Source organism: Neofelis nebulosa, chromosome 3 (genome assembly GCF_028018385.1).
Source record: "Neofelis nebulosa isolate mNeoNeb1 chromosome 3, mNeoNeb1.pri, whole genome shotgun sequence".
Classification (NCBI taxonomy): domain Eukaryota; kingdom Metazoa; phylum Chordata; class Mammalia; order Carnivora; family Felidae; genus Neofelis; species Neofelis nebulosa.
Genome location: NC_080784.1, coordinates 171,129,704 through 171,156,650, shown reverse-complemented (window position 1 = coordinate 171,156,650; position 26,947 = coordinate 171,129,704). Strand labels below are relative to the sequence as shown.

At 38.4% G+C, this 26,947-nt stretch overlaps 1 protein-coding gene across 1 annotated transcript in view; it reads left to right on the top strand.

Annotated features, from left to right (window-relative positions):
- Window positions 1-26,947, top strand: part of GRXCR1 (glutaredoxin and cysteine rich domain containing 1) — a 316,157-nt gene that overhangs the window by 257,067 nt on the left and 32,143 nt on the right. The gene's annotated exons all lie outside the window — the stretch shown is intronic.

The following is a 26,947-nucleotide window of genomic DNA, read 5'->3' as shown; positions in this document are numbered from 1 at the left end:
CTAACAGTGTTCATCCCTACAGAAGCATGGTGAGATAAAATCAGCATTAAATTGCCTTTTTGAATAGGAATACATTTTTTAAATGTTCAGTTGACTTGAGTTTTGCATTATGAAGCTTGACATGTGAGATAAAAACTATTTTTTATTGCACACAAGAAAAACAGAATATTTATAAAGATGTACATTTGTGAATTCTCTTATACCCCATTATCGAACACTCAGTTTCCTACCTAATGAAACTGAGATGGTGGTCCTGAAACAAAATCAATAAGAAATGGGGCCTGGAGCCAGAATTTTATCTGCTTGTTGTTTAAAATTATTCTGAATATTGGTAATTTGTCAGTGTGAGACACAAATTTAGGCTTACAGGAAGAAGAGAAAACTCCCAGAGAAGCCAAGAAACATGACTGCTTCATTTTTCTTTGAATAATACTGTTAGCGTTAATTAACCCCCATCGATCTAAGAGCACGCACAGTCGCACAGTCATTAAGAAGCCCGAGAAGAGAGCTCTGGACAGTGCACTTTAGAAAGAGTAAGAACAAAGAGCCAAGGGACACCAGTGGTTGAGGGAGTGGGACTGACTCCCCCTAGATCACTTATCAGGGAACAAAGAGCTGCTGTCAAAAGGCAGATGGATATTTGGATCTTGGCTTTGTTTCGCATCTGGTCTTAACCCTCAGCTTTCAGGGAAGGTTAGAAAAAATCCAGAGCAGGAAATGCTCATGTTTTGTTACAGGGAAACTGTTCTGATATTCTGTCTAGAGCCATCACTGTTAGAGACAGCCTGTCATCTTATGGAAAGATAAATGCAGTGAAGCCATGATTCCTGGGTATGACTTCTGCAATCCTACTTTTAACCTGAGCTGGACACAGACTACATTCTGAGGCAGAGGACTTTTGATTTGATGCATTGAGCCTCTTTTATCATATTTCAACATGTACCCTTAGGTCCCAGAAAGCTACAACAATGGCAGTCATGAGTGATAAATTAATAATAATAGTAGTAATAATGATACTATACTGTACTCTCAGCTTTACACATTCATCTCATCGAATCCCCAGGATAGCCTTAGAGAACAACTCTGCTCTACTGGTTGAGAAGCAAGACAGCCTTGTTTCAAATTCATGCTCCAACACTTCTATGTGATTCTGGGCAATTTAGAAATCACTCTGTGCCTGGGTTTTCTCATTTGTAAAAGGAGAAGCATAATAGAACCTTTCTCACAGACTAATTGTGAGAATTTTACCATATGTAATATATACAAATGCTCAATTCTTGTGCCTGGAACAAAGTATGTTTTTAATAAATAGTAACAACTTTATCCTTATTTTGCAAAAGAGAACATTAATTATTTTGCTTCAAGTCACAAAGCCAGTCAAGTGACAGGGCCAGGACTCAAAGTTAGGTCTGCCAGACTCCTCAAACCCCAGCTTTTTTGGCACATTACCTCAAGGAAGGGATCTTTGATACTTTGTTTGCTGATGCAGTCTTAATACCTAGAAAAGGGTTTTGGCACAAAGTGCTCAGAAATGTATGTTGAATGAGTGTATGATGCTCTATTGTCCTTTCATATTCTTTCCTTCTCTCTCTATGACATTCTCCTACCATGAAAGGATCTGATAAACTCACCCACAGCAGGGGGAAAAATCACTGATAAGGGTTTTGGTCATTTGCCTTTTAACCCTGGAAAAATTCTGATGATGGTAGAAGATATTTCCCTTTGTGGAATTTTGGTTTCTGTGATCTACCCAATTAAACATAGTGGGTGACTGCCTCCTTATACAGGTGGAAGGTTGGCTTTACCTGATGCACTGCTTTTGACCATACTTATCTTCTTCCTACTTCTAAGATGATCTAACAGGAAGTAATGATATTTTTCTTTCCATTTGATGGACAGAGGGAGAGTGCGACAGACAAGAGAGGTGGGGTGCAGATTTTTTCTCAATTGCTTTTTTCTGTGATTACTTTATTAATACAGTGGGCTAGAGAAGGAAAGATCACAGAGGTGCTACCTTATTGCTTCTGCAATTTGAAGCTAATGCCCCAAATCTGGAAAGAGACCAGAGACGGATTTCTTTTTCCTCTTCATTTTTTTCTTATGAAAAGAGATTTACTTCTAAATCTATAATTTAAATGGAGGCAAACACCCCAGAAAACAACTTCTACAACAAACTCCCCTCCTACTACAAAAACCCCTTTATTTAAATTCCAGTGTGCAGTTGTAAATGGAACACAGTGCTGGAACTGGAGAGAGAGCCTTTTCCCTGCAGAGTTCATTCATCTGAAATGGAAGGATGCCCTCTGCTGGGTTTTGGCACATGGTGAAGCATGATTCCTAGGGAGGAAAAGAAGCTGATGTTGGTAGTTTCCTTAACATCTGTGATGTTTTAAATGGTCACACGAAACCATTTGATTTAGCTTAAATTTAGATGTGTGAGAAAAATCAAGATGTATGAATCATCTGTGCAATACAACTGTTTGAAAGGAGGGAGAGAGAGAAATTGAGAGGGGCGGAGAATGAAGTCGACAGAACAGAAACAGGCATATGGAGGCACACTGTGGGAGACAGTGAGATGGGGTGGAGAGAGCATGAGGCCGTTTTGCAACAGCTCCCTTATTTTCCTGCATCATTGCTGCCAGACCCAGGGATAGGTGGTGCCAGACCCAGGGATGGGTCTCCACTGCAAGGACCTTAACAGAGTACAATGGGAAAGAGCAGAGGAATTAACAAGAATGCTCAGCTCTTTTTTCCTGATGACCCTCATTCCCAGCCAGACTTCTATGTAAAGATGGAAGCAATGAAACAGTCAAGGGAAAGAAATTACTTTAGAAAACAAATCTTCACTGTCCTGGCATGCTCCATCGGGAGAGGGAGGGTCAAGGAGCTAGTTTGGGGCTGGGAGGGGTGGAGGGTAGGGAAGCAAGTTCAGCTTGAAACTTTTAAAGCAATAATCTTGTTGATTTGGCATCAGGAGATCTTTACACAAAAAAAATTGTGTTCCTGAAGACATAAGTTATCTTAGAAATTCTAGTAGGAAATAGGTTAGAAATAGTGTGTTGATTCTGGACCAACCATAAAATTTTTACAGTAGAAATCTATAAAACCCACATTGGAACTGAGCTATAAAACATAGAATGAATCAGAGTGGGGACTCTGGTAATGAAGAGGAGTAGAAGAGCTGTTGATCTAGGCAGGTCTCTTAAACTAGCTGATATTGAGATGTGACTGCTTGATAATTCAGTATCCATTGAAAGTGCTATTTTAGGGGCGCCTGGGTGGCCCAGTCGGTTAAGCATCCGACTTCAGCCAGGTCACGATCTCGCGGTCTGTGAGTTCGAGCCCCGCGTCAGGCTCTGGGCTGATGTCTCGGAGCCTGGAGCCTGTTTCCAATTCTGTGTGTCTCCCTCTCTCTCTGCCCCTTCCCCGTTCATGCTCTGTCTCTATCTGTCCCAAAAATAAAAACCGTTGAAAAAAAAAGAAAGTGCTATTTTATTCAGTTCAAGAATGAAGGAATTGTTACCAAGCATAGGTAGTTTATAGACTAGAAATATAGACTCTAAGCCAGCTTTCAGAGAGAACTTGTATAACTTCTCTGCAGAAATGGGCCACCAAAGAAGCCTGTGCCACAATTAGGAAGGTGCTGGCTCCAGAAATGCCTCTGGATTTGGTCCTCTCCAGCAAAACAGATGATTTGTTCTCTGCCCCTTTTCCTACATAATTCTGTTCCTAAGTAAAGTCTCCAGTGAATGAGTATATCTGTGGTTACTGAATCAGTCACCTATGAAAACAACGGAGGACAATGGGAAATGTGGCTTTTAGGTTTCTAGCCTTTACAGTACAGGAAGACACTTTAGAAGGAGACTGGATTGGTTACGAGTGAGCCGAACCACAGTATCTGCCAGATGCACTGTTTTGTTTGTTTTAATCAGATTATTGAGGTACAATTTACATATAATAAACTGTATTCATTTAAATTATAATTTGATGGGTTTGGGCAGATATTTACATCCGTGAATCTATTAATACATTTGAAATACAGAGCATTTCCACCCCCAGACCCCCAAATATTCCTCATGCCAATTGACAGTCAGTCCCTTTTTTTTTTTTTTTTTTTTTTATTTATTTTTGGGACAGAGAGAGACAGAGCATGAACGGGGGAGGGGCAGAGAGAGAGGGAGACACAGAATCGGAAACAGGCTCCAGGCTCCGAGCCATCAGCCCAGAGCCTGACGCGGGGCTCGAACTCACGGACCGCGAGATCGTGACCTGGCTGAAGTTGGACGCTCAACCGACTGCGCCACCCAGGCGCCCCTGACAGTCAGTCCCTTTCTCCAACCCCTGTCCCTTGGTGACCATTAATCTTTCTGTCAATATAGTTTTCTATTCTTCTAATGTCTTTATCTGGTTTTTGGTGTCAGGGTGATGATGACCTCATCAGGTGAGTTTGGTAGTGCTCTAACTTGTGCAATTTTAATTTCTGTTTCTCTTTATTCTTTGGTGTAGAGTATTAAATCATTCAGCATCACTTTGCTTTTATGTGAAGGGCTTCTTATACACTATTATTGTAGTGTGGGTCTGCTGTAGATGAATTCTTTCAGCATTTTTATGTCTGAAAAAATTCCATCTTTGGTTCTTACAAGATATCTTTGCTGGATATAGAATTCTAAGGTTGAAAGGATTTTTTTTTCTTTTAGTACTTAAAAGACATTGCTCCTCTATCTTCCATTTGCATTACTTCTGATAAAACATATGCTGTCATCCTTATCTTTGTTCCTCTGTATGTGTGTCTTCTCCTTCCCCTTGCTGCTTTTAAGATTTTTCTTTTAATCACTTGATTTCAGAAACTTGATTATGATATATCTTGGTATAGCTTTCTTCATGTTTCTTTTGCTTAGGGTTCATTGACATTCTTGGATGTATAGTTTTTTCTTTTAATCTAATTTGGAACAGTTTCAGCCATTCTTTTTTCTTTTTTTTTTTTTTTAATATGAAATTTATTGTCAGATTGGTTTCCGTACAACATCCAGTGCTCATCCCAACAGGTGCCCTCCTCAATACCCATCACTCACCCTGCCCTCCCTCCCACCCCCCATCAACCCTCAGATTGTTCTCAGTTTTTAAGAGTCTTTTATGGTTTGGCTCACTCCCTCTCTTTTTTTTTTCTTTCCCTCCCCCCATGGTCTTCTGTTAAGTTTCTCAGGGCCACATAAGAGTGAAAACATATGGTATCTGTCTTTCTCTGTATGACTTATTTCACTTAGCATAACACTCCAGTTCCATCCACGTTGCTACAAAAGGGCATATTTCATTATTTCTCATTGCCATGTAGTATTCCATTGTGTATATAAAGCACAATTTCTTTATCCTTTCATCAGTTGATGGACATTTAGGCTCTTTCCATAATTTGACTATTGTTGAAAGTGCTGCCATAAATATTGGGGTGCAAGTGCCCCTATGCATCAGCACTTCTGTACCTCTTGGGTAAAGTCCTAGCAATGCTATTGCTGGGTCATAGGGTAGATCTGTTTTTAATTTTCTGAGGAACCTCCACACTGTTTTCCAGAGTGGCTGTACCAGTTTGCATTCCCACCAACAGTGCAAGAGGGTTCCCATTTCTCCACATCCTCGTCAGCATCTGTAGTTTCCTGATTTGTTCATTTTGGCCACTCTGACTGGCGTGAGGTGATATATGAGTGTGGTTTTGATTTGTATTGGCCTGATGCAGAGTGACGTTGAGCATCTTTTCATGTGCCTGTTGGCCATCTGGATGTCTTCTTTAGAGAAGTGTCTATTCGTGTTTTCTGCCCATTTCTTCACTGGATTATTTGTTTTTCGGGTGTGGAGTTTGGTGACTTCTTTATAGATTTTGGATACTAGCCCTTTGTCCGATATGTCATTTGCAAATATCTTTTCCCATTCTGTTGGTTGCCTTTTAGTTTTGTTGATTGTTTTCTTTCCAGTGCAGAAGGTTTTTATCTTCATGAGGTCCCAATAGTTCATTTTTGCTTTTAATTCCCTTGCCTTTGGAGATGTGTCAAGTAAGAAATTGCTGCGGCCGAGGTCAGAGAGGTTTTTTCCTGCTTTCTCCTCTAGGGTTTTGATGGTTTCCTGTCTCACATTCAGGTCTTTATCCATTTGAGTTTATTTTTGTGAATGGTGTAAGAAAGTGTTCTAGTTTCATTCTTCTGCATGTTGTGTCCAGCTCTCCCAGCACCATTTGTTAAAGAGACTATCTTTTTTCCATTGGATATTCTTTCCTGCTTTGTCAAAGATTAGTTGGCCATACTTTTGTGGGTCCAATTCTGGAGTCTCTATTCTATTCCATTGGTCTATGTGTCTGTTTTTGTGCCAATACCATGCTGTCTTGATGATGACAACTTTGTAGTAGAGGCTAAAGTCTGGGATTATGATGCCTCCCGCTTTGGTCTTCTTCTTCAAAATTACTTTGGCTATTCAGGGTCTTTTGTGGTTCCATACAAATTTTAGGATTACTTGTTCTAACTTCGAGAAGACTGCTGGTGCAATTTTGATTGCGATTGCATTGAATGTGTAGATAGCTTTGGGTAGTTTTGACATTTTAACAATATTTATTCTTCCAATCCATGAGCATGAAATGTTTTTCCATTTCTTTATATCTTCTTCAATTACCTTCATAACTTTCTATAGTTTTCAGCATACAGATCTTTTACATCTTTGGTTAGGTTTATTCCTAGGTATTTTATGCTTCTTGGTGCAATTGTGAATGGGATCAGTTTCTTTATTTGTCTTTCTGTTGCTTCATTGTTAGTGTATAAGAATGCAACTGATTTCTCTTTATTGATTTTGTATCCTGTGACTTTGCTGAATTCATGTATCAGTTCTAGTAGACTTTTATTTTTTCAAATATTATTTAGATCTTCCCTTCCTTCTCTTCTTTTCAGAGTCTCTACTTACATGCATATTAGGCTGCTTAAAGTTGTTCCATAGCTCACTCCTTTTCATTTTGGATAGTTTCTCTTGCTATGTCTCCCAATCTATTCCTAATCTTTTCTTGTAAAATGTCTAATCTTGTGTTAATCCTATCCAGTTTATTTTTTTTAATTTCAGGAATTATAATTTTATCTTCAGGAATTTAATTTTTAAAAAATATATATTCCATATCTCTACTTAACATGTTCAATATATCTTCTAGCTTTTTTAACATATGGGATATAGGTATAATAACTTGTTTTAATCTCCTTGCCTGACAATTCTAGTATCTGTGTCAGTTCTGGGTTGGTTTTAATTGATTGATTTTTTTTTCCACATTGGGAGTCATATATTCTACTTCTTTACCTGCCTGGTAATTTTTTTTATTGGATTCTGCATATTGTGAATCTTATCTGGTTGGGTAAAAGTATTCCTTGTTGGGATATTTTTGTATTCCTATAAATATTCTTTTTTTTAATGTTTATTTATTTTGAGGGAAAGAGAAACCAAGCAAGCAGAGGAGGGGCAGAGAGAGATGGAGAGAAAGAATTTCACACAGGCTTCACACTGTCAGCGCAGAACCTGATGCAGGGCTGGATCTCACAAACCCATGAGATCCTGACCTGAGCTGAAATCAAGAGTCAGATGCTTAACTGATTAAGCACTCAGGCGCCCCTGTATTTCTATAAATATTCTTAAACTTTTTTGCTGAGATGCAATTAAGTTACTTGGAAAAAGTTTGCTATTTGGGGTTCTGTTTTGAAGATTTTCAAGACAGAATTAGCTTTAGTCCAAAGCTAATTATTCCCTATTATGGAAGCATAATGTTGTGTGATCTTTATCTAATGTCCCACTGATTATTGGGAACAGGCATCCTTCTCAGACACTGTCCCTTTTAATCTTTTCAGGTTCTTTTGCTAGCCTTCTGTACTTGCCTTACATGCATGTGCTGATGAGCACGCTGCTGAACGCAAGCTGGCTCTCTGCACATCTTCAGAGTTCTCCACGAAGCCCTTCATTCTCTAGCACTTTGTCCTGTAAACTCTAGCCATCTTAGTCTCCTGGGCTTTTAGTTCTGTTTCCTCAACCCAGAGTGTCTACCAGGTTCTGCTTAGGTTCCCTTTTCCTGTACACAGCTTGGAAAACTGAAGAACTCACTTCATTTATTTCCTGGGTCCCAGGAAAGATGAGTGGGAGGATGAGTGGGGGGTGGGGAATGTTTGATAATTTTGGTTTCTTTATGGGAATGTGTTATGATATTAAACAAGTAGTGTCATAAACCACCAATGTAATCAACGTAAAGTTAGATGTTTTGTTAGGTTTTGAAACCATTCTATTTTAAACCTCTTGAAAATATTTCCCATATATATGAGAAGTGGTTTTTAAATGTTGGGGCCATATTCTTCTTTGAAAATCTGATGAAAGTTACAGACCTTCTCATTATACATGTACACAATCTTCTTTACAATATAAGAGCTTTCTGAGAATTTATCCCTAGGTAACTAACTTTTCAATAAAAGGAGTACTTTGGAGACGGTGCCTACTGGAGTGTATCCCACTTCTTAGTTGTCTTTGAAGATTTTTTTAGTAATGTTACCCACTTCTTCACAAGTAAGTACAATCATATCTCATGTTGATATTTTTGTATTTAATTATGTAATCAATGAATTTAGAACTTTATGTTATCTTTTTTAGAACTTTATCTTCTTCTTCTTTTTTTTTGGAAGTCATCAGTATCCTTTGTGGTCATTTTCTTAATCATTAGCAATTTCATCAGAGGTCCAAATGGATGGAGAATCTTCTGAACATTTGTGTACCCCTCTTGCCTCGGATCTTATAGACACAGTAAATGTTTAATCTTCAAGCCTCCTTCATCAAAGTCATAAATTATTTGTTCCTGGCCTGTTCCCTCCACTTCAAAAAGCACGGGGTTAGAGAAGTCTGAAATTTGAGCCTAAGTCAGGTTCTTGGAATTTAAATTAGGCAATAGTTTCTTGTGTGATTGCTTCTTTGTCCTTTTTTTTTCTACTTAATTGAGGATAGTTTTTGTTAGCAACAACAATGACAATAACAGTAAAAGCTAACTTGGATGATACACTCTGCCAAGCGTTTTGCCTCCTTGTTCTCTTGTACATTGTAAAATAGTTCTGTGAATAGTGCTACTATCATCTTTCCCACCCCCAGTTTCGTACCTGAAGAAAAGTAAAGCTTAGAGAATTTACGAAACAGTTTAAATACCTTCAGATCACAAGTGGCAGAGTGAGGATTCAGCTTTGGGTGTGTCTGTGTCCGACTCTAGAGTTTGGAACCTTTTAAAATCAAGGCTGCAAAGTTCTTAACCTTCATCTCCCTGGCTTTCAATTCTACTGTTTAGCAGCGTAGTCACACCCTGAATTACTTCATCAGGTGAAACTTCTCCACATTCAAGATCTTAAACTTAGAAACATCCTGCTGTGGCCCCAATGTTCTGTCCTTCTGTCTATCCCCTTGTCTCTCTATTGAACTTGTTCTATCATCAGTGATATTGTGTGTCCTTTTGCCTTTTCTACTTCTCTCAGCTTATACTCACAATTTTGGTTTCACTTGTTTCCCTCCCTTACTGTGTTCAGGAATATGGTAATACTTAGTCTGTTATCACCTGCTGGACAGGCTCTGTGGAGCTCCCAAGTTTGTCCATTCCCAGTCCTACGCAACCCCCTTCAGCCGTTTTTCCTCTTTTCCTCTAGTATAACCAAGGGCATTATTGGAGAATATCTAAAGTCATAGCAAAGAAGTCTCCAACGAAGTTGTATTATCAGCATTATCTAGGCTCATTGTCTAATTTTCATATTAATACTTTGTTGGTTTTCTTTTGTGGCCCACATAACCAACTGCTCCAGTGTTTTCTAATTTCACCAAACAGAAGTCCCATTGCCATCTTCTGCTCTCTCTTTATCACATCCATTATTATCTTTCTCTTTTTCTAGTCTTCAAGTCTATTTGCAGCTCTAATCTTGTAGGGTATTTTAATTTTACAGATATTTTACCTAAACATTAAAAAAAAAAACTAGCATAGAATGATGCCTCATCATTAGTTACTTATTTCAGGTCTCTGGTTTTGATTAGTGACCCCACAATTTTCCCAGTCACAGACACTCAAAATATCGGTTTTCTTTTACTCCACCATCTTTCTCGTACTCATATCTGATCACTTGCCAAGGTTTACACTGTATCCATTGGGATCTTCATTTTCACATTTTGGAAGCTCCTCCCCGGAAAATAAGAGTAGCAAAGTAAAGTGGAAGCAGACATCTGGATACAAGAGTAAGTTCTTTTCCTTGCTAGTATGGCTATTGGTCCAGTTATTTGGTAAATTTCTTTAAGATGAAGATAATAAAATACCTACAACATTCGGTATTTTGAGAATTAAGTGAGATGAAGCATAAAAACTCACAGTGCCTGGAACATGGTGCACTCTAACCCTTTGCTAATATTATTAAGGCAAAGTTTTAGAGAAAACATATACTTAGGATGTATAGGTGGGGAGAGATAGAGATAATAAAAAGAATTAAGAGAAGGCTGGGTCAATAAATCACGAGAGGAGAAAAGGTGGAGTATATTCTGAGTCTATCCTCAGACATCAATGTCCAAGAGGTCTGATTCATGGGGGCAGGATGCTGCACAGCATCTGAGCTTCTGGTTAGTGGTAGTGTTTTTAATATGAAGCAAGTACTATGGTCAAATGCCATTCAGTGTCATGTGAGCTGATATGTGGGCTGTTAGAGATATTCCATCTCAGTTCATGACACTTTTCCATAAGTATTAAACATAATTATTTAAATAGTGTTGGGTGCTTGGGTGGCTCAGTCAGTTAAGTGTCCAGCTCTCGGCTTCGGCTCAGGTCGTGATCTCATGGTTCATGAGTTTGAGCCCTGAATCTGGCTCTTTGATGTCAGTACAGAGTCTGCTTCAGATCTTCTGTCCCCCTCTTTCTCTGCCCCTCCCCTGCTTGCTCTCTCTCTCTCTCAAAAATAAACATTTAAAATAAATAAACAAACAAAGTTATATTTATTCATTTTGGTACTAGGTAGGTTATTAATATCTTCACTAACAATGCTATCTACAACATATTACTGAGAGTTTATGAGATTAAAAAATTATTAGCAACACACCTATTTTTTCTTAAGATGAAACATACCGGTTACATGTAAGATACTCTACACTATTATTTCCTTACAATATGACAATGATTTTCTCTCTCTTTTTTTTTTTTTTTTTTTTTAATTTTTTTTTTCAATGTTTTTTTTTTATTTATTTTTGGGACAGAGAGACACAGAGCATGAACAGGGGAGGGGCAGAGAGAGAGGGAGACACAGAATTGGAAACAGGCTCCAGGCTCCGAGCTGTCAGCACAGAGCCCGACGCGGGGCTCGAACTCACAGACGCGAGATCGTGACCTGGCTGAAGTCGGCCGCTCAACCGACTGCGCCACCCAGGCGCCCCTCTCTCTTTTTAATAGTAAATACAGTTTTACCTTATTCAACTCAGAAAACATTTTTTATGTGAGAATGTCAAAAAGTGACATCTGATTTGTTCTTTATTATTAGAACAAAGCTAATCCATTTAAACGTGTGTCCAAGTAAGAGGCAGAAGGCTGAAGGAATTAATTTCTTAGGTTCTTCTGTTAGCACCTCTTCTCTCTCATATCCTCTCAGATCAAGACCAAGTTGGAAGACTGATGGGGCTACCAACAAGATGAGGTTGCCAAAGAGTTGCTTTATTGGGTTTTGAAAAGACAAATGTAGTGAGATGCATGCAGATGTTTCATACGGAAACATAGAACCTTGGATTAAGAAGGTCGGTTTGGATGTCAGCTTCTCAAGTGTTTCTCTCAGTACATGAATTCTTTCTACCATATCCCTAGGCAAAGATGAACAATCTTTGAACACACCCAGTGACAACAACCTCACTGTGGTTCAAGGCAACCTATTTGATTGTAGTACCCCTTTAAATATTACAAAGTTCTGCCTTTAACTTCCTGCACTTGTTGGTCTTAGTTCTTGAACCTAGAAAAATGAAATTAAAACCATTCCCTCATTCATAACTATAATTTCATTTGCAAAAATATTGGGAAGTTTTCTCTGAGGTTCCCTTAACTCTTACTTGTCTCATGGTTTTCTGAACTTCCACATCTTAATTATTCTCCTTAGGACCTAATCTCGTCTTTAAATGCAGCACCCAAAACAAGAGCTAGTCTTCTAGATTATTGTCTCTATGAATATTATCTCTATCATTCTCTGGATGGAGCCTCTATTTAAGCATCTATGCCATACAATGAATCCTACTGAGTCTGAGGCTAGTTAAAATACTTATATAACTTTCATGTGAACGTTTCTCAAGATAAAAATTCCTTATACCCTTGGTTTTTAGGTCCATTTTACTAGGTCTCAACATCCCTTTCCCATGGATATGTGGTTAGTAGACAATAATTAAGACAACAAGGAAACAGAATTTTCCTGTGAAATACAAGCTGCTATTTTTGATGACTATCATTCTCTTTCTGGAAGCAGATCAGTCCGGAGCTAGTATCATTCCTTAGATCATGGAGTAAAGAATTTATCAAATGACTCAAGATTCCATCTCCAGAAAAATGTGGTCATGGACTATAACAAACCATAGTCAAAGTTTGGGCTTTATGATGGAAGTAGCTGTTAACAGCTTTTGCTATGTAACAAACCACCCCAAAACTTAGTGGTTTAGAACAACATTTACTGTATAGATTGTGATGTTTCCTGGACTTGGCTGCTTGTTGCGGTCTACTTGTGGCTCGGCTAGAGCCGAGTGGTCTAGGATGATCTCACTTACATGGAAATTGGTTCCTCAGATGTTCTCCTCTTTAGAAGCCTAGCTGGAACTTGTTACATGGTGGCAAAGACGTTCCTAGAAGTGAAAGAGGCCAAGCCGTGAAGCTGAAGCACATTAAAAACCTCTGCTTAAGTCATGGTTGTTTTGTCTCATTGACTAGAGCAAGTCATAGGGTCAGGCCCAGATTCAAGGTGGAGAAAACAGACTCCACCTACTGATCAGAGGACCACCAATGTCACATCCTAGAGTGGTGTGCACACAGTGAGGCATGAACACCTTGGTGGCAATGACTGCAATAAACTACCAAAGTGCAGACCTTTGACATCATCTAATCCTGGCTTTTTGCCTGAGTCAGATGTGCTCAGTGACATTTTCGTGTTGGAGGATTGCATACTTTTGATTTACCGAAGTCTTTAATGATGCTTTAACACTGCCTGTGGTCATGAAATTAGTTTGTGTAACAGTTTGGCATTCAAAGCACAGCTCTGTAGAACTAAATCAAGGAATCAGTCCTCTTCAAATTGCCACAGTCACATACCATCGTCTCAGTCCTACAGTAATCCTGTAGCATCACCACTAACATCTTGTGATGTGCTGGTTCCACTGACCAAATCTTTGCCTTCAGCTTTGCTGATTTGTTTGGCTCTTACCTTATTCTTGCAGAGAAAATGTGGAAGGACTATGATTATAGTGTTTTCATCTCATATTTTGGGTGCTGCCTTTAAATCAATGACATGAAGAATCACATAGCAGTAGGTACCTTGAAACCTGTTTATGCGCTATTTAACTTTCACTCCAAAAATTTAGAGTCCGTTAAAGAGAGAGTTTTTGAGGCATGTAGGCATTACGTATTCTAAAATTATAGGCCCAAGGAACAGCTTCATCCGTATAGTGTTTCCTTAATATATATATCCTGGCTTTACCATTTCACAAATTTTAGTAAATTGTCCCACTTGATCAAGACTTTGCCGCATTTAGTTTTGCCTGCTGTAATTGTCTGTATGGCAGGATACTTATAAAGTGTCTGGTAGGTACATTGTTTAATTACTTGCACAATATATCAAAACTTGAGGCTTAAATTTGATGCTATGTACCTAGGCACTATGAAAGTATAAAATAGTTGTGTTGAGGGGAGCCTAGGTGGCTCAGTTGGTTGAGCGTCTGACTCTTGATTTCGGCTCAGGTCATGATCCCAGGGTCGTGGATTGAGCCCTGCGTCAAGCACCACACTGAGCATGAAGCCTGCTTTGGGTTTTCTCTCTCTCTCTCTCCCTCCCTCTGCCCCTCCCTGCTCACACACCTGCACATATACACTCTGTCTCTCTAAAAAAAAACCCAGAAACATAAAACCAAAAACAAACCAGTTGTGTCTGTTTGTGACTTGGACACAAATTAAAGAGGACACAGAGCATACCATCTCATAAAGGGCTCCAGGAGCCAATTTGCCTGTTTCTCAATTTAGATGTAAATTGCTAACTATTCCCAGTCTGATTGAAAAGAAAATATATTTGTGCATAATCAGTGTTTTCTTATTTGGATTTAAAGACATAATGTAAGCATTGAAGCTCTTTTTTTTTTTAATCTTAGAAACTGCATAAAAATAATGTACCATTCTATGAGTAGGTGAGAGTTAATAGAAATTTTAATGAGCATCCATTTCTAATAGAACTTGAAATCGCTATCTCAGTAAAGAAGAGCCTTGGTTGGTAATGAGCTGTATTTCTGTTCTTGTGAGCAGAGAGACTTAGTGTTTTCTCAACCAGCAGAGGGCTCTCACAATATAAGAAAATGCATGAAATATAAAGTAGAATAAATGAGCTCAATTAAAATTAAATGCCTTAAATATCTGGATAATAGACAAAGTTTCAAATCTGTATTTCCTTTCAGGAAAAGAAAAAACTAGGAGGAACAATTTTGAACTGACTATTCAAGAACTTAAAACAAATGTCATAAATATTTTATCCGTCGGGGGCCTAAGCCTGAATCAAACATTTATACCATTCATTTACATTTTGAAAGGAAAAAAATAAGGAAAAGGAAAGTGGATGTATTTTCTCTTAGAGTTTCTGGCGCTTAGGACCTATTTTTCTATAAACATCTAGTTTGTTACCGTGATATTATATATGATTACAACCCTGCAAACATTTCACATGGGGATTCGACAAAGTAAATAGCTCCTGTGCCAAGTGGCAGGCTTCCTTATGTTCAGGTAGGATTATGATACATTGTGTTATGTTTTGTTTTGTTTTTAATCACTCCTTGGACTCCCAGCTTGGTTGAACTCAGCCCAAGATGCTTTTCTCTCCAAACACAAAAATTAAGCTAAAGACTTGACCATATGTTTGGTCCTGGTTGGTGTTTATTCTCTGGATTAGGTTCAAAGAATCAATAGGGTGAATAAAACGAAGCAAAGTACCTGTCTAACAACAAGCCCTGAACTGCCGAAGCAAAAACGAACCCTGGGCTTCCTCTTTGGGTGCAATGAAGTCAGTCTTGTGGGGAATCAGTAGGGTTCAGTGGCCCCAGGAACCAGGGCTCATCCATTTATTGTGGATTTCAGCCACTCTCTCAGACTCCTGTGGCCTATTTGAGAATCTGAGGAGGCGAATCAGAATTAGTGATTATCAAAGTGTTCTCTGTGGTGCCCCAGACGTACCCTCAACCTTTCCTTAAGGGGCCTCTGATGGGTAGTGGGAGTGGGAAGGATTTCAAGCTCTCCTCAGAATGCCAAACTATACCCTGTGATCCACACATTCGATAGTATTCCACCTATGATTTCTGTTGAAAGATCTGAAATAAAAAAAGTTCAGTTAAGGAACTTGGGAAAACAGAAACAAATGTCTAAAGTTTTTTTTTTTTTTCATTATTTCTATATTATTTAAATTTCTCTGGAACTTGGGTCATATTGCTACAATGCAGGGTGGGAGTTGTGATCTACAGTAGGTGGGGCAGATTTGGATGTGTCCCTGTGTATGGCTTCTAGGCTATTGTAAAAGTAGTAATTCTGAAAAGACTACAAGGAATAAAATGAATAGTCATGGAGCAAACATTGAGTGCCCTCTGTGTACAAAGCAATGTGCAATGTTCTAGAGATTCAAAGATTTTAAATGCACAGTTCCTTTATCTAGGGTCAAAATGTAAGAGGTGTGTGAGGGGGAGAAGGAAGTGAGCATGACACATGCTATGTCACTCTAAGCTAGTTGTGCTAAGTGCTAAGTTAATCGTAAAAGTTTAGAAGGAGAAAAAAGATGTATTTCAGTTAGGGCAATGAGGGAAGGTTCTAAGCAGGAGGGAGCCTTTGAGCTGTGCTTTGCAAAATGAGTAAGATTTTCATAAGAAGTGGTGGGATTGTGCCCCTAATTCTGTGCCACATGTATCCCTAGCATAAGAGATTTCTAGAGAGAAATCTAGAGTTATGCCTAACTTGTGGACATCTTTGATTCTTTCTAATGAGGTGTGATTCAGTTTAGTTCTGGGAAAGATCTAGGTGATGAATTGCAGGGTAAAAGAATTCTAGGGACTTACTGTTTTTTCCTGAAGGAATAACAGGTCAACTTAGATCTCTATAAAATGGTGTTAACCATTTTTATAAGGAAAAAGTTTTTATGAGTTTTCTCTGACATACAGTTTAGCTCTGTGCTGATTGTATCCAGCTTCCCTGCCACCACTGAGGTTGCCCCGTCAAAAGCCCCGAAGACATTAGTGTCCACTGAGGGCAGGAAGGTCCTTCCTTGTTCTTCTCTTTGGGGTCCTCAGGTATCACACATTTTTTGGAGTGTGCTGTGCTTTGGAGCTTGAAATGACCTTAGTGTGAACCTTGGTCTTTTGGTTTAAACTTGAATGAGTCAGGGGAGTTTAAACATGTAGTAAAGGGAGTGAGAAGTTAGATGGAAGGACCTAGGTGTTGCCTTGGCTATGGGAATATTTGCAGAGGAAACGGGCTCCTGTCTGTCTATTGTGTTTTGTCTCTAAGAGAAAAAAGGGTAAGATCTAAATTTTCAGATTTTTACAAGTCAAAATGGGAAATAAATCAATTTCATTCTGTCACTGATTGAGAGCCCTGATGCAGCAATGGCAGCAAATCTCAGTTCCTTCTCAGGCAAAGCATGCAATAAAAATAACTGTGATTTTTCCTGAGTTTGCGAAGCTCAGTCTACCCTTTCACTTTGGGTAGTGCAGAACTCAGGTGACAGGCAGGTTATTCACAATGAATATTCAGTCAAGATCATTCTTTTCCCTGGGTTCAAAAACATGTATTTAAAAAATGCATTGCAATTCACAGTATAAGAAGTGGAGGTTGAAAATATAATTGAATGTTTAATTATATTTTTATTTTGTAGAAAAACACTTGATACATTTTCCCGAATTTCTTTTCATCATTGACCGGTTTAATACTTTTGAAATGACCAATAAATGAATTAATGAGGACCTATTATGTGCTATGTCAGGCCTTTTGGAAGATTTAGTAGCAATATAAACTGTGATGTTTGCATACCAGAAACTTGCAGTGAGACTGTGAAGTCAAGAGTATGTGGAGGATTCTTTGTTCCATATGGATTTTTTTTTTTCCAGGTTATAAAGGCTATAGGACACAAGAGGAGAAAAAGATTGGTGAAAGATGGAATTATCTGGAAAGACTTCTTGAGCTCATAGAATTTCATTCTTTCATGATCTCTCTCTATATACATTTAGCTCAACTTTCTGAGTGACCTTGAGCACGTTAACACTGCGTATGTCAGTTTCCACATGTATAAAAGAGGAACAATCCTATCTGCTTCATGGGATTATTTTTTAGGTATTGTTTTAAGCAATGGAAATATGGAAAGGATAACGCCCCAGTCTCTGCCCACAAGGAGCTCACAGTGTGCAGGTAGACACAGAAACAAATTTGTCCCTTGGCGTGAAAGTACAGTGAAAGAAGTATGTGCTGTGTCGCTGTGTTATGACATCTAGAGGCATCAGGAGTGACTGCCTGAGACATTCTGGGAAGGCTTCACAGCAGAGAAAATGCTTGCTTGGGTCTTTCAAGGGGACTAGAAGTTTATACAGTGAGCAAAGGCGGGAACAAAAAAGTAGAACGTGCAAACTCACAGACATGGTACTTTCTGTACATGCTTTTAGTTGGGTATGACACAAGTTCCGACTGTGTTTCAGGTATCAAGTTCCTTGTTACAAGTCACCCCAAAGTTTAGTGATTTGCAACCGTTTCTTTTGTTTCACAGTTTCATGGGTTGAGTGCACTCAGTAGGGTGATTCCTCTGCTCCGTGTGGCATCTGTTAGGGCCACTCACACAGTTGCTTTTGGCTGCCAGCTGGGCTGGGCTGGGAAGTACAAGAACCCTTCACTTAAAGGTTTTATTTCTTTGCTTTATTTTATTTATTATTTATATTTGCTTTATATTATTATTATATTATTTGCTTTACATTATTTATTATTTATTTTATTTATTTGCTTATTTATTGTTTTATTGTTTTAGTTGACCCAAAGAGCACACTTCTGGTGCTCCATGTGGCCTCTCTAGGTAGCTGTCTTGGGTTTCTTCACAACTTAATGATCTCAGGGTAGTCAGCTTTTTATATGGCATCTGATGTACAAAAGGGAAGAAGCAGAAGATGCTAGACTTCTTAAAGTCTGGGCTGAGAGGTTCCAGAACATCATATCCCTCACTTCCTTTTGGTCAAAACAAATCATAAGACCAGCTTAGATGCAAGGTGAGGGGACAGACTCCATCTTTCCATGAGTGATGAGACATGGCTACAGGGAGGGAAGGAAGTGATGGTGGCCATCATTAGGTATTAGCTACCACAAGTGTATATAGGGAGCTGGGAAAATATGATTGGAGAGGTTCCTGGAGCCAGGTAATGGATTCAGTCATGGGTTGTGTTCTGCTGTATGGAGCTGGTTGGCTTTGCTTATGAGCTTCTAGAGCCAGACTGTGGTACCAGGAAACGTGCCCAGTATTTTCCACCCATGTTGTGAACTGCCCTAAAAGGCTTTTAGAGTCTCCATAATGATAAAGTCTTTTTTAATGGTTTTATCATTTTTTTTCATCTGACTATATTTTGTTTTTTTTTTTTCATCTTTCCTCTGCTGTTGAAAATTTGGGCTCAGGATTGTAGAAAATACCGCAATAAATATCTTTGTGAATGTAATTCTTATATAGTTAGAGTATCTTTTTTAGAGAACTTTCCAAAAACAAGAAAATAGAAGCCAAGGGCATTAACATTTTAATGTAATTCAAATATTGAGCAAAGAACACGGACATTTTAGTATAATCAGGACCTGAGCTGTTGCTCTTCTCTGCTCACCCCTTAAATGTAATTCTAAATTTACAACTTCATTATTTTCTTCTTTTTTCTTTGATAGGATACTTTTGAGGATCATTGTGCAATTTCTTGAGTTTACTTTCTTTAAGGAATAAAAACTCATGGATTTGAATTTACTTCTTTTAAAAAAATTTTTTTAAATGTTTATTTCTGAGACAGAAAGAGACAGAGCATGAGTGGAGGAGGGACAGAGAGAGAGGGAGACACAGAATCTGAAACAGGCTCCAGGCTCTGAGCTGTCAGCACAGAGCCCGACACGGGGCTCGAACTCACAGACTGTGAGATTATGACCTGAGCCAAAGTTGGTTGCTCAACAGACTGAGCCACCCAGGCACCCCTGAATTTACTTCTTAAAACTGCTTTCACTATGTATCTAAGTTTGATCCGTAACATTTTTTGTTTTTATTTTTTTTTAAGTTTCTTTATTTGAGAGAGACAGTGTGTATGTGTGTGTGCGCAGCAGGGGCAGAGAGAGAGAATCTTAAGCAGGCTTTGCACTCTCAGTGTGGAGCCCCATGTGGGGCACTAAGTCACAAACCCTGAGATCTTGACCTGAGTCAAAATCAAGAGTTAGATGCTTAACTAACTAAGCAACCCAGGTGCCCCAATCTGTAACATTTTAATTTTTATGTAGTTAAAGTAGTTGGTAATTTCAGGTTTTTTTTTCTCTCTTTGACCTAATTGTTCTTTGGAGAATGGGTTCATTTCCAAGATATTTTTTAATCTGGTTTTACATTTAACTATTTGTTTCTAATTGTATTGCATTGTGGTCAAATAATATGACCTATGAGATGATTACTGTTTGGAATTTATTGATTGATGTTTTCTATGTAGTCTAATATATAATAAAGTTATGTAAGATTTTCATGGCTTCTTGAGAAGAACAGGTAACCTCTATTTTGACAGATACATATATATAAATAAAACACAGTGTTTTAATTATATAATTATACCATTCAAGGGGCGCCTGGGTGGCTCAGTCGGTTGAGCGTCCGACTTTGGCTCAGGTCATGATCTCATGGTCTGTGAGTTCGAGCCTCACGTCGGGCTCTGTGCTGACGGCTCAGAGCCTGGAGCCTGCTTCCGACTCTGTCTCCCTCTCTTTCTGCCCCTCCCCCACTCATGCTCTGTCTCTCTCTGTCTCAAAAATAAATAAACATTAAAAAAATTTTTTTAATAAAAAATAAATAAAACAAATTTTATAATTATACCATTCAAATACTCTGATTTTTATTTCAATCTTTTTTTCCCATCAAATTCTTAGGGTCAGCTAATATACTTTAGTCTTTATCGATGTGGCTTCATATATTTAAATATGTAGCGATAGATACATTCATGGCTTTTTCTAATAATCATCTTTGATAAATCAGTGCTTTTTGGCTTGAATTTTTCTTGTCTTATATCACTGCTCACACAGCCCACTCTGTATCTCCCATGGTATATTTATGTACTTTATTTTTGTTTGCCTGTATTCTTTTGCTTAGTAATTTTGATTTAGGTATTTCTTTTGTAAACAAAATTATACTTGGATTTTATTTGACATAATTTGTGAATCTTTATGTTTCAGGAAGAGAATTAATCCATTTAAATTTATGGTCATCACTAGGGGCCCCTGGGTGGCTCAGTCAGCTAAGCATCTGACTCTCGATTTTGGCTCAGGTCATGATCTCACGGTTTTTGGATTCAAGCCCTGCATCAGGCTCTGCACTGGTAGTGAGGAACCTGCTTGGGATCCTCCCTGTCCCTTGCTCTCCACCCCTCCACTCCCCTGATCACACTCACTCTCTCTCTATCAAAATAAACTTAAAAAAAATTTATTGTCATCACTAGAATTTTTTCTTTAGTGTTGTCATTCTATTTTATCTTTTGTGTATTTTTCTATTTTCTGTTATCTTTAAAAACAAAACCTAACTCTGGGGCACCTGGGTAGCTCAGTTGGTTAATTGTCTGACTCTTGATTTTGGCTCAGGTCCTGATCATGGGATCAAGGCCCACATTGGGCTCCGGGCTAAGCGTGGAGCCTGCTTAAGATTCTCTCTCTCCCTCTCCCTCTGCCCCCCTCCCCCCCCCACTCACTCTCTTTCTCTCTCTCTCTAAATAACAAACAAGGAAACAAACAAACAAAAACAAAAAACTTTCTTTTGTTAAATGTACTGTGCTTTCTTTGCGGTCTAAGGAGAACCAGTTGGAGATTGCACGTAAGGTATTTGCAAGAATACGCTGCCTCTTTCAGTGAGGCCTCTGGCACGTGCTTAGAGCACTGTGAGCAAGTGTGAACTCTGCCATCACTGCTCAATCATTCCTGGATCAGAAGCCCTTCTCTGTAGCTGACGATGTATAACAGCGTTTCTCAACCTTTTTATTTTCCGTTATTGCCCTCTATCTGCGTGAGTTTGTATATCATTATAGAGTATATATCACTTTCTCCCACCCCCTAAGAATCAACTTTCACTTCCTTGGAGACAATGCTGTTCTTTTTGAGGATGCTCGCTGGACAGAGATCACCTGACTGCCACTCAGCTCTGAATGAGCAGGTGTTGATCAAGTGTTTGAAGCCATGCACTTCCCCCCGGTCATACAGCCCCTTTAATGGCAGAGTTCATGGAAATTTCAGTCCTGTTTGCCCTTCCTTTTACAGAATTTCCCTTAAGACCCTGGCATATGGATATTACCCTGTCCTAGTTCTTATCACTAAATCAAATTTTCCGTAGCTCTTACATTCCTTTTTCTTTTCCAGGGAAATTTGTTAGTGTAGGATAGAGGAGTTAGATCCAAGGGGTAATTGTCACTGTCTCACCTAGGTATCCGTATGGCTGCTTCCTAAGAAATTTCTGGAACACAACCATAGGCATGGTGTTAAAATGAAACTGAGCAAATGCCCTTCTTCAGAGAGCTAAGTAATTTAACATGATTGATAATTAATAGTCAGGAGAAGGGGAAGTGCTACAAGTCAAACCTGGGATCACTGGGATGTCAATTTCTCTGCACACCAACAGTCATTCTTTAAAGTAATTAGAACACAGATGACTAATTTATTGTGATTTTGTGCTTTGTTATTACATGAGATTAATTATGCAGCCTGCTATTTTTTTCTGCCTTTGAAGATTGCCAGCACTTTATTATTAGATGCATAATTTTCATTTTTCTCTCTGGTCACAATTTCCCTGCTTAGAACTCCAATATTAGTGTGGAAAAGAGTTGAAAATAAGATTTGTTCACATTATATTACATACATTCATAGTGCATCATGCTCTTTCCTCAGTGACCTAAAAACCCTTGTCCTCGTTTTCATATTGGGACCCAGAAGCCCGTAATGTTTGGTAGCTTGGTTCAGGCACATAACGTCCAAAATGGCTTTGCACTGCTCGTGGCTAACAGTACCTGCAGAATGTTAAAGTGAGCTGGTTGTGAGTCGGGGTAAAGTTCACATGTTTTAGTACAATTATTTAAATATAAAATATAATTAAATTCCCTTCTTAAAAAGATTTTAAAATATTTTTATAACAATGTTAACATTTCTGTAGTTCTTTTGGTTTATCAATTTTTAAAATGTCTTGCATTTCCTTCTTACATTTCCAATTTGGGGAGAAAAAATAATGAAAGCATAGTTTTTCTTAAAAACTCTTTTTTTTTCTCTTCTCCTTTCTTAGCCCCCATTACACATACTATACTTCAACTTTGAAAATGGCAAATGCCACTTTAATTAGTGGTAGGATTTCTTTCTTTCCTACCTTCATTTCTTCCTTACTTTCAGTTAAAGTGTGTTTTACAGTCTCATAGGCAAAACATACATGAAATTAGAGGAACAGCTGAAAATGTGCTCCTGGCCAGATGGAAGCAATTCACTTCCGTAACATCTCAGGAACACCCCCTTCATCTTCATTATCTGTCTCCTTCCTGCTTCTCCTGGACTCTGGGTTATTAATTCCTTGATGCATTGCTGCTACCTTGAGCTGGAAAAGTGGGAGAATGTAGTGAGGGTGCAGACTTTTGCTTTTAGCTTCTTGTGCCAATTTCAGAACAGTGAGCCCTAGTTTTCAATGACTTAATTTCAGCTAAAAAATATTGTTAGGCTCCAGGTAGGCTGTGCCGGATGCTTTGTATATTCTGAGGAGTGAAACAAACGCGTCTCTTCTCTCTTTCGTAAATAAGCAAGTGTGGAAGAAAATGGACCAGAGCTCTGTGAGCAAGCATAGCCTTTATTTGATAATGCCCACCACAAGAATGCTTGGCAGGAGCTCAGTTACTAGGGAAAAGAAGAGGAAGGGCACCCAGGTGGCTTAGTTCACAAACGTCTGGCTCCTGGTTTCAGCTCAGGTCATGACCTCACAGTTTGGTGGGTTCAAGCCCCACGTCGGGCTCTGCACTGGCAGCACAGAGCCTGCTTGGGGTTCTCTCTCTCTCCCTCTCTCTGTGTCCCTCCCCCACTTGAGCGGTCTCTGTCTCTCTCAAAATAAACTTAAAAAAAAAAAAAGGAGAGAAAATGTTTTATAGGACTGTATCACGCATAGGTGAGTGGAAATTCACCAAGTTTAAGGAATAATTGGCTAAAACTGGTTCTTGAAAGAGTGACCACTGTTTTTTTGTAGATTGGCAACAACTGCTTGTCAGTATGGACGGTATCAGGAAGGAGGGAGAGGACGGGTTAGGGGCTGAAGTCATTGTGTAGGAGGGTATGGAAGAGAAACAGCTTCAGGAGACAAAACAGGCAGCCCAAATGAAAATTTTTCAGTCTTTCAGTGTGTCTCATTCTACATGACATGAGAAGTTGATAGGAGGAAATAAAGAGACAGAGATTCTGATTAACTCTGCCCCAGTATACTAGGTAATTCTAAGATCATCAAAATTCTTACGTGGATTGGGGAAAATTGCAAAGTGAATGAAGGATCACACCCGTGCCTTGGCTGGGCTCCAGCTGCTTCTGAAGTGGGGGCAGGAAATTGTGCACGTTGAATACCCCACTGAGTACGTGCTGCCCTTCAGTTTATCCCACAAATTGTATTGAGTGCTTCCCGTGTACAGTTTTTCTCTTACGATCTAGTGAAAGACACAAACTCTAGCAGTCATCCTAATAATCACAAAGTGAGCGATATGTTCTGCAAGAAAAGAATGGGGTCTTTAAGAACATCTAGTAGAGTACTTTTACCCAGATAAGGGTGTTAGGGAAGACTTTCCTGAGGAAGTATGGGGGTAGGCTGTAAGGGTGAGTAGGTGCTAGAGAGGAACAGTTGATTAGGTCGGAATTTTGAGAAGTTCATTGTTAGCTTATTTGTATGTGTTACTTTGAAATAAATTTGCAATTTAGATATTTTCTTGAACATTTTTTATTGAGAAAACAAAAGGCATTTTAAACATTAAAAAAAGGGGCGCCTGGGTGGCTCAGTCAGTTGAGCCTCCGACTTGGGCTCAGAGCATGACCTCACAGTTTGGATTCGAGCCCCACGTCCGTCTCTGTGCTGACAGCTCAGAGCCTGGAGTGTTTCAGATTCTGTGTCTCCTTCTCTCTCTGCCCCCTCCTCAATTTGTGCTCTCTCTCTCTCTCTGTGTTTCTGTCTCCCTCTCAAAAGTAAATAAATAAACACTTAAACATTAAAAATATACAATACACAGGATTTTTAGGGAAAATACTCTGTATGATACTATAATGATGGATATATGTCATTATACATTTGTCCAATCCCCTAGAGTATACAATACTGAGTGTCAACCCTCATATAAACCGTGGACTTCAATGATAATGATGTCAGTATAGGTTCATCAGTTGTAACCATGGGCCACTCTGGTGGGGGATGTTGATAATGGGAGAACAGGGAATATATGGGAAATCTCTGTACTTTTATCTCAGTTTTGCTGTGAACCTAAAACTACTCTAGAAAAAAAGAAATTGTCTTTAATAAGAAAAATACATAGTATTACTGCCTTCATACAATCATGTTCATTTTTCTATATTCCCTTCCAGTATGTATGTATGTATATATGTATACACATGGTTATATATATTTTATGGTGACATTTCACAACGAATGAACTATTTTTCTCTGCTTTTTAAGCCTAGTATTTATGAAAAACAGCATTCAATTTTCCCCTAGTACTTATAATTAAACTTGAGAATGACTTTATTATATATCATCATGATGACATATTTGAATTTGTTAAAATCTTTCACTCTTCTTGGAAATTAATCTTTCCAGTTTTGTGGTTTGCTTTATAGAGAATGTTGGATATAGATTTTTGTTCCTGTTGAATTGTGTTTTGGGGACAAAATCCCAGATACGGGAATATTAAGCTATCGTTGTATTTCAGCAATATTCATCAATAAACTTTAGTTTTCCTGCTTTGGACAATTTCCAGCGTAGTTTTTATCAGTAAGAGTTTTTTAAAATGTTTATTTATACATGTATTTTCTTTGCACGTGTGGAAGCGGGCTATTTAAGAATATTTCTGGTAGCAGTAACTGGTTTTTAGTTTTTTGTTTGTTTTGGAAGGGAATGAAGCGGTATGTATCATTTTCCCTCTTCGTTTGGATTTTGCTGGGAAGAGAAGATTTGCACTTCTATGTGCCAACCACTAGGAGTCACTAGTTTACCACATCCACGCTATAAGAAACTTGTATCTGCAATCCTATACAGCCGAATTGGCAGTGTTTGGGAAAGAACATGTGGGGCAAATGTTACTAAAATTCCAATGCATCTGCTACATTAAATAAAAAGTACATTACGTATATGTATGCCACACTTTAAGTCAATACAATGAGTTGGCAAATTAGGGAATGACATTGTAGATTTTTAATGGTTCTTCTAAGGTTCCTTCTAAGGCAGTGTGCAAAGTAAACAGAATTTTACCTTTGAAGAATTGAAGGGCCCACTCAGCCAGCTCAAGGCAAGGTCTCATGGAGTCTGAGGGCTTAGAAGTTGTTTAAAGCAAAACTATGGTATAATTGTTCAGGCAAAACCAGCTTTCCTACTGCTGTTTACTCTTACCAGAGAACACCTCAGATATAAACATCCTAAAGCTTTCAGATTTCATTACCCTACTTTATCACGGGCAGCATTTAATCAATAAAGAGTAGATATCATTTTTTGAGACTATGGTGGTTACTTTAGAAACCTGCAGAAAAAAATTATATATTTTCTCCAAGTAGGTTTTTAAAGATGAAATTTAGGGTCAAACTGATATCATTAGAAGCAAAATTATTATGGGAGTGAAGTGGAAATTTAATCTGATTTATAAATCCTGCTTATATGCAATGTCACAGAAATCTATCTCTAACATAAATAGAGTTACAGTCATCTGTCCTTGTGACTTGTGGTTTGCTCTGCTGTGGCTAATACTGTCTGATTAAAAATACACATTATGGCAGGGTAGAAATAGCTTTGGTTACAATATGACAGGGAACAAAGCAAAGACATAAATTTACTACATCCACTGCTATTTTATGACCCTAATAAGTCATCTTTAACTTTGACCTAAAGTTACTTGGAGAATAAATCATCGTCGTTTTTTTCAACTTCTACTTTTTGATATGTGAACCCTTTGGTTTGCACAATGAAAAAATCTTGACTAATAATCTATGTATTTGGAAGATATATTTTTTTAATTCTAGTATCATAAAAGATTTGCCTGTGACCAGTTTTTACTTTTGCTTTAAAAATTGTCAAGTATTCATCGCTTTGCAAATTTACATAGCAAAACCCATAAATCCTCCAAGTTTAGATTTATTGTGGAGAGCTGTCATTCTTAATTGCAGTGTTTTGAAGATGACTGTTACATACCCTCAAAACTGCAATTATAAAAGATGGTAAAATAGCATCCTGACTGTATAAAA